The sequence below is a fragment of the Lepisosteus oculatus genome, chromosome 14, assembly GCF_040954835.1.
Source record: "Lepisosteus oculatus isolate fLepOcu1 chromosome 14, fLepOcu1.hap2, whole genome shotgun sequence".
Taxonomy (NCBI): Eukaryota; Metazoa; Chordata; class Actinopteri; order Semionotiformes; family Lepisosteidae; genus Lepisosteus; species Lepisosteus oculatus.
In genome coordinates this window covers 10,170,666-10,185,501 of record NC_090709.1, presented here as the reverse complement: position 1 = coordinate 10,185,501, position 14,836 = coordinate 10,170,666, and the positions used below count along the sequence as shown (strand labels likewise).

The 14,836-nt window shown below is 45.5% G+C and overlaps 1 non-coding gene across 1 annotated transcript; it reads right to left on the bottom strand.

Annotated features, from left to right (window-relative positions):
* Positions 1–12,384: 12,384 nt before the first annotated feature.
* On the bottom strand, positions 12,385–12,503 carry LOC138217978 (5S ribosomal RNA). The gene has a single exon (XR_011181459.1). It is a non-coding gene; the product is annotated as a 5S ribosomal RNA (ribosomal RNA).
* Between the last annotated feature and the right edge of the window lie 2,333 nt (positions 12,504–14,836).

Below are 14,836 nucleotides of genomic sequence, written 5' to 3'. Positions count from 1 at the left end.
TCAGCCTTTACTTTTTCGATTTTATGACATTTTTTTGACCATGCACGAATATTCTTTTGTCCATATCTTCGCAATGGAAGCACAGAACGCCGTCAAACCAAATGCATTTTAAAGACCACGACTTGTGGATATTTCCACAGCCTTTACATCAAACTATCAGTGAGCTAATTATCTTTTTTTAAACCTCCGGTTTTTCATCGATGCGTAATTACGCACGAACTGGAACCCGGGGGACCGCTGTGTGCACACGTTCACAACGCGAGAAATACTGTTCAATACGGCTTCATGCAAAAAACCCGTATATGACCATAGGAAGCAGAACAGCGCAGTCTCCCATTACCCAGACTATAAGCACGGGAATAAAGCTTTGTTTGATTTCTGAAACCCTTCCTTTACGCCCTGTTTTCATTCAGGTAAGGGTCAACTATATTCACAATACTACTGACAGCAGGAAGATTAAAATATTCTTTTCTCAGCAGCTTATTAAAAACAGCTCCCATGATGTTCAAACCGATTTTTTACACAGAACACTGACACAGCTTTGCATTCTGAATCTCTTTTTCTCATGCTTTTATTTAATATGGCACAATGCACTGGGATAGGGGTATTCTGTTCACAAACCAATAGCATTTAAACCACAGCACCCACAATGCAGCAAGTGTTTTGCACACTAAGCAGGTCCTCTGACTTTTCCCAGCTTTGTTTTGGGTTGTGGAACCTTTCTTTAATTTTTTATGATTTTTTTGCTGATAACACTACAGGTAATACACTGGGATAGGTGGGTCGTCTTCATGGCTCAATAGCATTTCAAATACAGCACCCACACTGCTGAAACCAAGTGTTTTACACACCAGACAGGCCCCAAAACCTTGTACAACCTTACTGTGGCTGATGCTCCTTTCTTTATTTTGTAATGAGCTTCTGAAGATAACACTACAGGTAATACACTGGGACAGGTGGGTCATCTTCATGGCTCAATAGCATTTCAAATACAGCACCCACTCTGCTGAAACCAAGTGTTTTACACACCAGACAGGCCCCCGGACCTCGTACAACCTTGCTGTGGCTGTGGCCCCTTTCTTTAATTTTTTATGATTTTTTGCTGATAACACTACAGGTAATACACTGGGATAGGTGGGTCGTCTTCATGGCTCAATAGCATTTCAAATACAGCACCCACACTGCTGAAACCAAGTGTTTTACACACCAGACAGGCCCCAGAACCTTGTACAACCTTACTGTGGCTGATGCTCCTTTCTTTATTTTGTAATGAGTTTCTGAAGATAACACTACAGGTAATACACTGGGACAGGTGGGTCATCTTCATGGCTCAATAGCATTTCAAATACAGCACCCACTCTGCTGAAACCAAGTGTTTTACACACCAGACAGGCCCCCGGACCTCGTACAACCTTGCTGTGGCTGTGGCCCCTTTCTTTAATTTTTTATGATTTTTTGCTGATAACACTACAGGTAATACACTGGGACAGGTGGGTCATCTTCATGGCTCAATAGCATTTCAAATACAGCACCCACTCTGCTGAAACCAAGTGTTTTACACACCAGACAGGCCCCCGGACCTCGTACAACCTTGCTGTGGCTGTGGCCCCTTTCTTTAATTTTTTATGATTTTCTGAAGATAACACTACAGGTAATACACTGGGACGGGTGGGTCGTCTTCATGGCTCAATAGCATTTCAAATACAGCACCCACTCTGCTGAAACCAAGTGTTTTACACACCAGACAGCCCCCAGAACCTTATACAACCTTGCTGTGGTTGTGGCCCCTTTCTTTATTTTTTTATGAGTTTTTCAATATGGCACCATTAGACAGGCGGTACATGGGGATAGTACATCGTGCTCTTCACGAGTCAATAGCTCTTCAAGCACAACAGCCACAGTGCTGCAACCAGGTGTTTTACACCAGACATTTCCCCTAACCTTATACAACCTCGCTTTGAGTTGTGGAACATTTCTTTATTTTTTAATGTTTTTTTTGACTGTAATCAAGTGTTGTGCTCACTAGGCAGGCCTCCTGACCTTTCACAGTCATGCTTTGTTGTGTGCAACTTTAATTATCTTTTTAGGATTTTTTGAACATGGCAACTTCCACCGAGACGGGTGGGGGGTGTGGGGGTGCTCTTCAATAGCTTTTTCATCTATACACACAAACGGATGTAACCAAGACACTCAGAACCTGTCACGCAGGGGCTGACTGCTGAGGATAGGGATCCAATGCGGTGCCCTTGGTAGGGTTGGCGCGAGACGCAGGCGTAGTCGGAGTAAACAGGCAGGGGCCCGAGTCCGGGAAGGCGTAGAAGTTGCGTCGGTAGGCAGAGGCGTAAATGAAGAGACAGGCTGGGGTCAGGATCCGAGAAAGCGTAAAACAGGCGAAGGTACAAAATCGAGTGGCTAAAGCAGTTGTCGGAAAAGCGGGGTCGAGGTCCAGGGGAGAAGTCATAGTAAGGCAAAAGCGTAGTTAGTAGGTAAGCTCCGGGAGAGAATCTCAATCGTGAGCAATGACCGGGGGACAGGTTTAAGTAGAGGACTGATTGACATGTGCACGTTTGGTATGGGGAGAGCTCGAGGGAATGCGGGAGCGCTTGCCTGCGTGAGGGAGATTCATGACAGAACCAACAGAATCAACCTGAACTCATAGAAAAACAAGAATGCCCCCGAGACACCTGCACCCCCCTCTTGGACCACTCTGGTATCAACACCCCCAAACCCATCCATACCAGCTAACAAGACTCAGAATCGGTGCAACCCTCCAACCTGGACCAAGAGCAGGATGGGACAAGAACCTGCACCACACTACGTACACAGGTTTGTATTTTTGGCTGAAGATGAAAATGTCTAACATAGATTGTTTTGGTTCAAGCAAACAATAAAAATAGTTGTTAAAATCCAAACACACATAATGAGATCACTCTCTGTCAGTATGTGTAACATTCTGGGTCTGGGCTCCTCTGTATTTGGGCTAAAGAGAGTTCAACAACATTTATTAAATGCACTGACATCATAATCTGACAAGATCCATTGTTTAGGGGAGACTTGACCACCCACTGTCCCCCTGGTATCGTGAAGCTCATTGTCCTTTAGCTTTCCAAAACCAGAATCACTTGGGACTCCGGGGGGGATCGGTGTATGCAAAATATGAATTCCTTATGCAAGAAATTGTATATGGTCAATATAGCGATCATATCTTATCAGCAGATGGTAATCTCCAAGGAACAAGTAATAGGTTTATTCCACGCTGAAAAATGATAAAATGATTGATGAACCCAAGTGATTTGAAAGAAATGTTAAACAACTCAAAGCGAGGTTGTATAAGGTTAGGGGAGCTGTCTGGTGTGTAAAACACCTGGTTGCAGCACTGTGGCTGTTGTGCTTGAAGAGCTATTGACTCGTGAAGAGCACGATGTACTATCCCCATGTACCGCCTGTCTAATGGTGCCATATTGAAAAACTCATAAAAAAATAAAGAAAGGGGCCACAACCACAGCAAGGTTGTACGAGGTCCGGGGGCCTGTCTGGTGTGTAAAACACTTGGTTTCAGCAGAGTGGGTGCTGTATTTGAAATGCTATTGAGCCATGAAGACGACCCACCCGTCCCAGTGTATTACCTGTAGTGTTATCTTCAGAAAATCATTACAAAATAAAGAAAGGGGCCACAGCCACAGTAAGGTTGTATGAGGTTTGGGGGGTGTGTGGTGTGTAAAACACTTGGTTTCAGCAGAGTGGGTGCTGTATTTGAAATGCTATTGAGCCATGAAGACGACCCACCTGTCCCAGTGTATTACCTGTAGTGTTATCTTCAGAAAATCATAAAAAATTAAAGAAAGGGGCCACAGCCACAGTAAGGTTGTATGAGGTTCGGGGGCCTGTCTGGTGTGTAAAACACTTGGTTTCAGCAGAGTGGGTGCTGTATTTGAAATGCTATTGAGCCATGAAGACGACCCACCCGTCCCAGTGTATTACCTGTAGTGTTATCTTCAGAAACTCATTACAAAATAAAGAAAGGGGCCACAGCCACAGTAAGGTTGTATGAGGTTCGGGGGCCTGTCTAGTGTGTAAAACACTTGGTTTCAGCAGTGTGGGTGCTGTATTTGAAATGCTATTGAGCCATGAAGACAACCCACCCATCCCACCTGTAGTGTTATCTTCAGAAAATCATAAAAAAATAAAGGTTCCATAACCCAAAACAAAGCTGGGAATAGTCAGATGACCTGCTTAGTGTGCAAAACACTTACCTGCAGCATTGTGGGTGCTGTGGTTTAAATGCTATTGGTTTGTGAACCAGTGCATTGTGCCACATTAAATAAAAGCAAGAGAAAAAGAGATTCAGAACACAAAGCTGTGTCAGTGTTCTGTGTAAAAAATCGGTTTGAACATCATGGGAGCTGTTTTTAATAAGCTGCTGAGTAAAGAATATTTTAATCTTCCTGCTGTCAGTAGTATTGTGAATATAGTTGACCCTTACCTGAATGAAAACAGGACGTAAAGGAAGGGTTTCAGAAATCAAACAAAGCTTTATTCCCGTGCTTACAGTCTGGGTAATTGGAGACCGCGCTGTTCTGCTTCCTATGGTCATATACGGGTTTTTCGCATGAAGCCGTATTGAACAGTATTTCTCGCTTTGTGAACGTGTGCACACAGCGGTCCCCCGGGTTCCAGTTCGTGCGTAATTACGCATCGATGAAAAACCGGAGGTTTAAAAAAAGATAATTAGCTCACCGATAGATTGATGTAAAGGCTGTGGAAATATCCACAAGTCGTGGTCTTTAAAATGCTTTTGATTTGAAGGCGTTCTGTGCTTCCATTGCGGAGATATGGACAAAAGCATATTCGTGCTTGGTCAAAAAAATGTCATAAAAACGAAAAAGTAAAGGCTGAGAAAGCATCCACAATGTATTTTATACACAAAGCAAGTGTTTTTGTAACTCTAAGAGATTTCGTGAAAGCGCTACAGGCGTGCCAAAATTGTTTTCGAACTTCAAGCTAACTTTACCCCGGTGTCGTCCTTAACGCCTTATCTAACGGGATTGTAGCCTGTTAGGTATTTGCTGGAAATCCGGTCTAAATTAACATCAAAGGAACAGGTAAAGGTTTATTCCACATCACACCTGAAGAAAGTTCCATGTTGTGTTTCCTTCTCCTTTCAGCATGGAATAAACCTATACTTTTTCCTTTGCAGCTGACACAGGTCACTACTTAAATTCCCATCAGCTGTGGACCCCCAGCTGATCTCTACCCAGATAGATGAGAGATATCTTCTTAGACGAGAGGTCTACTGGGACTAAGGGAGCACGATGGGGTACCGAAGACTTGAAAAAGCTCTCGCATTAGATTCTGTTTTGTTGTTTCCCAGATTTGTTTTTAATGTTCTTTTTGTTTTGAAGTTGTTCCTTTAAGTATTTTTTTTATTTTATTTTCTGTAGTTGTTACACTACTACAGTGATTTACCTAGGTTCCCGGAAGGCTTCTCGCATCGTGGTTGTTGTGTTTTTGGGTTACAAGTATTTTTTTTCTATTGATAGGACCCCACGCATTACTGTGGGACTAGTTAACTTAAGTTCTTACATTGTACCTGAAATTACCACATAAACTACTACTCTGTTTTTCTTTTTTTTAATAAAGGCACAAATTATGTTTTTTTTTCTTGCAGCTGATTGGCAATGACCCTACAACGGGTCATTGCAACGAACGTGGCTGCTGAAATTTGTCAGCAGCTCCATACTAAACCTGTTCTCAATTGCAACAAACCTAAAATAACATATGATTGGCCTCTCTTTCTGTCCCCTGCTCCCGCCTCTCACTCCACCTCCCTCCCAACCTTTGTTCTCCCGCTACTTTACCTTTGCCTACTGCCCTGTCTCTCTCACACCTGAAGAAGGCTCCATTGCCGAAACGTTGTGTTCTCTTTCTTCTTTTTTTCAGCATGGAATAAACCTATTACTTGTTCCTTTGCAGCCTACGCATGCAACCCACCTAAAATAACATATGCTGCCCATTAGATGTTACCGATGTAGGAGACTAACTTAAACCACCTCTTCACAGGGTTTATGTAGCTCAGAAGAGGAACAGTCTATCGCATTTGAACTGTTCTGAATGTAGTGGAAATAATATAGTCACAAAGTAATAAACATATGCACCACTCGCTTGAAATATTTACTGTAGCTAAAATTGTTTTCTAGACACCACAACTATTCACAATGAATTTGATGAATACATGTCTTTATTAATAAAAGTGTAATTTATTAATAATTAAGATTAATGTATATCTTTATTAGTAGCTGTATTACCGGTAATGCATGTACAGTCCTTAATATGGGATAGTGAACTTTCAGGTATCCTGGGGAGGTAAGAAAACTGAAATGAAGGAAATACATATTTAAAGGGGGTGTAAGTCTTAAATGTGTTCTGTTACATCTGGGTGTTAACTGAATAGATTGTATTACTTATTGTGATTTGACACATGTCTTTATCAGGAGACAGCAGAAAAATTGGGGAATTTGCAGGTACAGAAAATAATTTGAACTGAACAGGTAAATGTAAGGTTATGTTAAAGAAAAAAAAACTTTGTCACCTTTTTCAACATGATTATTTAAGACAGTTTATTGGAACCGTATCTCTCCTCGATTCTGTGGCTATGGTCCAACAGTAACGGTGGTGAAATAAGCAGAATGTGCGGAAAGAATTGGAGATGTAACAGGAGACTCATCCAGTCGATAGAAGGGTTGTGTACGCTGAGAAGTGTAGTTTAAAAACTTAACGAGCCAGGGACGAGTCAAACTTACAATCTTCTGATCCGAAGTCAAACACATTATCCATTGCGCCACTGGCCCAGATACTCTAATGACACCACTGTGAGCTTTGTGCTGCTATTAGTAATACTGTAGCACTCTGGTGTTCACAAGAGCCCCCCACCACCAGGGACTCAAACCCAGGCCTCTTGCATCACTCAACAGGGACCTAGCCTGTTGAGCTAAAGAGCAATCTCCCTTCAGTCCTGCGGCTGTGGCCCTGCTATTACAGGGAAGGGCAGTGACATCACCGCTCTGGTAAGCCGGCTCTTACACACTCAATGGTGGCCGTATGCGTTACACTCCCCCCGCTTAACTCACCAACCTCAGCAAAGGGCTATCCCATCCCACTGCTGACACCAATGTAACGCTCCAGGGTTCACATGGGCATCCTCGCCACTGCCACATCAGGTCAGTCCCCCACCGTCAGGGACTCAAACCCAGGCCTCTGGCATCACTCAACAGGGACCCACCCTGTTGAACTAAAGAGAGACCGTCCTTAAGCTCAAGCAGCTGGTGGCGGTCGCAGGTTCGAGTCCCCGACGGTGGGGGGCTGACTTAAGTGGCAATGGCAAGGGTGCCCGCCTGAACCCCCAACCATTACAATACTATACATCGCTCTGGTCCAAATTTTCTCAATTTGATTCACGTGTTTTCTACTTGTATTTAGCTACTAGGTCTTTCATTTGGTCTCTTTTAAAAATAGCATCTCAAACGATTTTATGTGTCATGCTGAAATTCACACACGGGGGACGTCACACGAAAGACAATCACAGATAAGATGTGGCGTTTAAAAAGAAATCCAGAGTGGCAGTAGAAAACAAAGCCTTATACACGAGATGCAAGTGCTCTAGCACTGAACTAAACTGACAGGCACTTTTGCCTGCAGCTCTTTAATTGAGTTAGGAAGAGTGAAGCGTCTACACAGTGTACAATTTAAAGGTCGAAGCAAGACAATCTGATGCGAGGAGAATTCACAAAACGAGCCTCTGCTTTATCGTTTACTGAGCTTTCAATGAACATCTAAGTGAAAGACAAATTCACTATTTTCACTTTTTGTTTAAAGAACACTTTTATCACGTTCTGCACTCCCGATGGTGTTTAACGGTGCTCTTTTCTACACTCCTGATTTGAGGATCCCCAGCTAAAATATTTTTTAAATACAACAAAATTCCGATATATTGATTAGTATTTATGTTTACATTTATATTCACTCGTGCCAAAAGCTTGTGTTCTCTGCATATATCAGGATGTGGAAAGAGGCCCAATCACATCTGGAGTAGATAGTATTTAGGTCAAAGCTAATTCAAAGTGCGTCTCTGGGTGTGTTTGAATTATCTATGTGTTTGACTGAAGGACAAGCTCACGGTGCCATAAAAATTGACACTCGTTAAGGCAGACACCTGTTGCTGTCCACAACGACCAACTCTGCATGGCAAGAGAGGAAGACAGCCTCTTAGACACACTGCTCTGAGATACCTGCGTTCTGTGTGCGCTGAGCCTGCTCGCTGAGCAAGTGATGAGAAATGGCTTTTATCTGGTAATTTCAAGTCCAAGGAGCTCAATATGCTTTTTATGTTTGACATCTTCAAGGAAAATGGTGAAATCGCAGGTGGAAGAGGAAAATGATCCTTGAGTAGAGGAGAGACGACCATCTTGGTGGCTTGGCACCTCAATACCTGTCTGAACTTTTATCGCCCTACTCCCCACCTCGCAACCTCCGCTCTTCAAATTCTGCCCTCCTTACTGTCCCCCAAGCCCGTCTACATTGTATGGGTGACAGGGCCTTCTCCTGCTATGCCCCCAAGCTCTGGAACTCTTTACCCAAGGATATTAGAGAGTCACCTTCTCTAAACTCCTTCAAATCCAGACTCAAAACTTTCTTCTTCAGTAAAGCCTTTACTTAACTGGTTCCATTCTTCACCCCTCTGCTCTTCTTAATACCATCTTCCACGGTCTCCTCTATTGTTATTGTTGTATTGTTGTAATTATAATTGTGTCCTGTCTTGTGAAATTTTCGTATTTATTGTTGTAGTCTTCTTATTTATTGTTATTGTCATCCTGTAAAGCGCTTTGAGAAGCCACCTTTAAAGGCGCTATATAAAATAAAGTTTATTATTATTATTATTATTATTATCTTGAGCACTAACTCATGTCAGGAGGCTAACTTCTGGGATGAGGTGGTGGGGTGGTAAGGCGATGGACTACTAATCCATTGTGCTCTGCACATGTGGGTGTGAATCCCATCCTTGTGAAGTTCAGCAGTTGACAAATGTGCCTTTTTAAACTGGGTGTGCTTTCGTTTCATCTTTCGCTCCTGTACTACAGCAGTAATATTTCTAGATGTGCATGAACATGGTATAGTAGGCTGACGGCAGGAACACGGGGTCCACAAGCAGTGACAGTATCAGAGGTGTCTGCAGTGTGTTGGTTTGTGAGCACTAATAAAATAACTTGCCGTGGAAGCACGTGTGCCTGCATTAATACAGCTCCATTGAGCAGAAAAAGCAACAAAAACACCGACTTGTCAACAGGAAGTTTCCGTAGCTGAAAACACAGCCATTGTGCTCCAGGTGAAGCTTGTGTCGTAGGATGTGGGTCATTGAGGCAGTCACGGTCTGGGGTTGATTGAGTTATGTTGATTTGTGTTACAGGGTGTGGGTCATTGAGGCAGTAACAGGCTGTGATTGATTAGGTTATGTTGATTTCCAGGATGGTGTCAATGTTGCCTCTCACTCAAGGGTGTGACTGCAGTTGTCCCAATTAATACAGGAACAGTCAGTAAAAACAGTCAAACCCAAGTCATTCAGGGAGCAATTAGGTATCGAGACTTGGAGGTGTGAGGAGTCGCTAAACCAGTTTTAGCCAGACCAAGGGGTGAACTGATAAGGTTCCATGACACCTAGCTCAGCACTCCAACACCCCTCAAACAACACAAGCTTCCTCCTGGACCCGTTTCTGACAGGGACAGTGGAAACCCCCCTGAAAGGGATTGGCTAAGGAGAGGGATAAAAAGACCTGAGACAAAACAGAGGGGGCTCCCGATTCCCACTGGACCCTGGAGACGACACAGGCAGCACAAGGGAAGCTGCAGAGTGCAAGACCCCGGAGGAACTCTGCAGAGACTTCTAATACCTGGAGGCAAGGATCTACTGGTTCAGTAACTGACGACAACGAGAGACATTGGCATTGGAACAGAGGTACTGTACAGAGACTTTCAACACCTGAAGGTGAGGAACAAGGAAACTGGCACAGTTAGCCAATTCAAACTGAGAGGAATGTAATACAGTCGCAGAGGATTTCTATTGTTACCTGAACAGAGACTGGGGAAATAGGACTGGGTGATACACCTCTCCTCAAAGTGGGCCATCAGAGACTACAGGTACTAAGTAGAGACATTCGAGTGACCTCTCTTTAGTATTTTACAGGAAAGACTGCTGCCCCTCTGTATTCATTATGACCCTGGGAAGGACCTTTTGCTGCTGTGAATTCTGTTTTCGTTGTGTTTTTGGGTGACAGTGAATGTGAATGTAGTTGGAAAATAAAAAGGGCACTTATACAATACAAATGCTTGTCACTGGTCTGTGTGTGCATTGGTGATTCTGGGAGACAAACAGAACCTGTGGTAATGTAGAGGGGCCCTAGCACCCCGTTTGTATTGCTAGGTGGTGTAGTCGTACATGAGGCAGGAACATCCCTCGCCCATAGGGTTTACCTTACTGTGACACCTTCTTCATCTATGTTTTTTGAGTGTACGACAAACGATCTTAGAATCTGGTAGTAGCTGGTAGTAATGGCGGCGAAGTTAATTTTTTATCCTCTTTAAAAGAATAAGGACAGGCTGGAGGGAGCTCCATTTACCACTCTTTCAGCTAACTGCCGAACTCGCAAACTGATTACACTGCAGAGCCACAGGCGCATCGCTTTTCTCCATTCTCTGGGTCAGGGTGAAAAACAAATTGCTGGTATTAGCTGGCCTGCTGGGAGTACCTCTTCTTCACTGATAAGCAAGATTTGTGTTTCATCTTTCGCAAGCTGTATAGATTTATTTCAAAACAAGTTGTTCCAGAAAGGAAATGAAAACTTGCATTCTCCTGAATTAAAAGGCATGGGATTTGAATTCACCAGTTCTGTAGGGTTTGGGCATTTACTGGGACAATTATTAATTGTAGCAGTAAATCACAAAATTGATTCTTTTGATGGCTTTAGAATCCAACTATGCGACATAACTCAAACAACGCACACACATACAGGTACTAATTCACGAGGATACATTTATTAATACATAGAATTTGCATATAAACAGATCTTATCGAGAGGGTTGTCAGAATACAAAAGGTATATATTCAGTCAGTTACAAAGAGTTACATATATCAAGAGGACATACGTTCAGTATATCATTCATTTAGACCGTTTCGTAAATGAACTTGGTTATAACTTCTACATTAGATACTCAAAACAAGTACATAACTCTTAGGAATTAAATTGATATCAACTGGTTGCGCTGCTGATGCTCACTGACCGGCTAGTTAGTGTTGGCTTTAACTAGCAAAGTTTGCGCACAGGAGAAAAGATGACTGTGGGTCCCAGCAAGTCAGGAAGAGGACCGGTTCGTTCCTGATGAAGAGCTAGTTCTGAATAGTGATTCAGCTGTCCACAGTTCTGACGTGTTAACGAGGCCTGCTGCTGGTGCTAACCTCGGGTGGATCCTCTGGTTACTCTCTGGCAACCTCCGCTCTCGACTCTTAGAACAAAGGAAAGTTCAGGCACTCGGACACAGTGGTTGTCCGGGTTGAGTCTCAGGATGGTCAAGAGGCGCGCTGCGAGAATGTCCTGCCCTTGGGAGCCTTCTGCTCCTGGGCCGCCCTGCCCTGGAATTCTCCTTTTAATTCCCTTTAGAAAAGTCCACAGAATTCTACAGAATTCTCCTGAATCTTTCAGGCTCTCTGTGTTGCCTGTTTTTACCTGGAGGAACTTCAGCTCGTTGATTGGCTGAAAGTTCCATGGGCATCAGAGTCCCGCGTGGGTTACTCGGCCGTACCAGTCCCTGATTGGTTGATCAAGGTGAGATATGAGTCATTTACTCCTGACACCTAGGAATGCAGTCCAGATGTCCATCTGGCACTCCCTAGACAGATAGGCGCCAATGGATGACCATTGATCATGAGAGCCAGGCTTAGCTAAGTGCATCCCCCTTTGGGAGCTGTCCCTTATCAAAGGAAACCTTAAATCAGCCTGCATGAATAGTTTCTCTGAGGCTGCACCACAGAGATGAACAGAGATGGGGCCTCATTTGGGAAAGCTCGCAACACTTAATTCTGTCTTATTAACAAGCCTCGCCGCTACATATGTATAGTTATACGAAAAACAAGTGGTTTATCAACTCATCTTCATTTGCAGATTTAGAGGTAGCTTAGATATTCGTTTTACAAACGGGTTTTTTTTTATATGGGTCACACACATGCCATAGCAACAAAACATCTCTAGAGATGAGGCTATAGATCACCTTTCCATCCTCCAGGTTTTCCTCCCAAAGCCTACGGTACCAATGGCGACCCCTGCTGGCCGAGAGAGCAAAAGCTTGCAGCACCTGGTATTCCCAGGCAGTCTCCCATCCAAGTACTAACCAGGCCCAACCCTGCTTAGCTTCCAAAATCAGACAAGATTGGGTACATTCAGGGTGGTGTGGCCGCAAGCGAAAGACATGCCGCGTGACTCGCTACTTGAAGCTGTGTGTGGCTGGGGCTCCGTGCCCCCCGAGCGGGACTGAAGGATCGTTCGTGTGCAACTCTTTGGAAAGGAGCTTCTTTCGAAATCGCATTGCATACCTGGATGTTGGCGAATGTGCTCCCTTGTGTTGGCTTGTCCCGCACTGGAGGAGAACAAACAAACTGCTCGGAGGAGCACAAGGCAAGTCTTCACAAGACAAAAACCTCCAGTGCACAGCACTCAAAACATTTCTGGGCTATCGCGTGTTTATTTCAGCACATAAAGCGCACCAGTCCAACACGTCGGCCGGGCGCGCGGCGCCTCCGCCCTCTTGTGGCCTTGAGGCGTCAGAGCAATGGCTCCTTCTCGCTGCCTTTCCGCTGTGTTGCAGGGCCCCGAGAGGGAACCTGGAGCGCACACTTCGTGGGGGGCGGGGCACCACGTTCGCGCTCTGCCCCCGGTCTCTTGCGCGAGTACTAAATCTCACAGCGCCAGCCAGCGGCCATGAGAAAAGTACAATATCGCGGGACAAGGGGGCCTCGTCATTGATTGTTACATATGGGACGGGGATTAGGAGGAGACCCCGACTGATTGGTAAAGGGGAACACTAACACCAGAGAGACACCCCCGGAGTCTCTTTTTGAGAGACGCCCTGGGATTTCTCAATGGCCAAGGAGGGTCGGGACCTCGGTTTTACGCCTCCCCCGAAGGACGGCGCCTGTTTGTGCAGCAGAGTGTCGCCATCAGGATGCTGGGGCATTAGAAAGCCACACAGACCGCAGGCTGAGCACTCCCTACTGGTGCCAGTCACACCTCTTGCAGGAGCAGCAGCAACCTGAGCTTTTCCGGGGGGAATCTCCCATCCGGGTGCCGGCTAGGCTCACACCTGCTGGGCTGCCGTGGGTGAGCCCAGTCGAGAGTCGCAGGGTGAGATCTAGTCACCGGGGAGAAACGATACAAGCGAAGGATTACTCGGCTCCCAGTACTTGAAAAGATTGACAAATGACTCGTTCCCGCCGGAGCTGAATGTACCTGCATGCGTCGTGTCGTCTACTTCCCCCGCCCCTCTGTGTTTGCTGTATTGTCTTTGAAGCCGGCCCCCGAGACGAGACGGGCTGCTCCTGTACCCCAATTAACACTTTACAGGTGCCATTCCCCGGCATTGTGGCCATTGTCGGTGGTCACACGTGATAAGATAAGGTGGAGGAGAGCGGGGCATGCCCAGCGCCAGACATTCAAGGAGGGGACTGTGCGAGGTGAGGTGAGGTGCAACACGCCGGAGCTCCGACGCTGCTAATGCGGAGCACTTGTTGAACTGGCATTGAAAGGCCGTGTGCGCACGGAGCGAGCCTTCCCTGCGGCGGAGTGTGGAAACTTTCTCCCCGCGCTGCAGGAGTTGTGTGCGCTGCAGCGGTGCCGAGAGAACAGCACAGAAGGCAGCAGGCTCTGGAGAGCGGGTAAGAGACGGAGCCTTCTGGGCATGCGAGCAGGCCCGTTTTTTGGAAATTGCTGAAAAGGCTCCGGTGTTTGTTCGGTGTGTGGCAGGCGCACGACGCGAGCTTGCGTAGCGATCTGCCGGTCTGGTGTTATGCAAATGAGGCCGAATTGCGTCCCGGGACATGCTGCGAATGCGCATTGGCGACTGCAGATGTGTAGGAAACGGCGCGCTCGTTTTCTCGTTTTGCCCACCCTTTTGAGTGTAAGTGTGGCGTGTGAGTGTGCGAAAGAGTGGGCCCAGCAGGAGGCGGTGGTGTGCAGGGTGAGGAGCTGGCCTAGGCTTTTGCGCTTTGTGCTGTGGGTGCGGGCCGCTTGCAGGGGCTTGTACAGCTCATACTTACCTGCAAGGGAGAGACCTTGATCAGCTTGTTGGTGGAGTAGTTGGATTGTTTTCTTGTTTTGTGAAAGCAGTGTTTGATTTGTAGTTTACGAAATGGCAACTTTCGGATCCTGCAAGAATGCTGTGTATTTTGAGCTTTTGGATGATCTCTTCATGGATCGTATGCAGTTCAGCAGAAAAGTGTTGCAGAAGGAACTTGGCTTTGAACCTTGGCACTTGGATTTCATCTTCGCTCTCCCAGGTCAGAAAGCATTTGAGGTTGTTATTGCTACCTATTCTCTGTTTGAACAATGTGTGGATGTGTTTGAGGTAAAAAGAGGGAAAGTTCCTGCCCTTGAGAAGATCAACTTGCAGCCTCTGACACAGAAAGAGAGGAAAACGGTGCATGTTGTTATGTTCTCGGAACTGGCAAAGACGGAGGACATTCACATCTGGCTTAACCAGTACTGCACCATCCACCATGGAACTGAGGTTAGAGATGTTG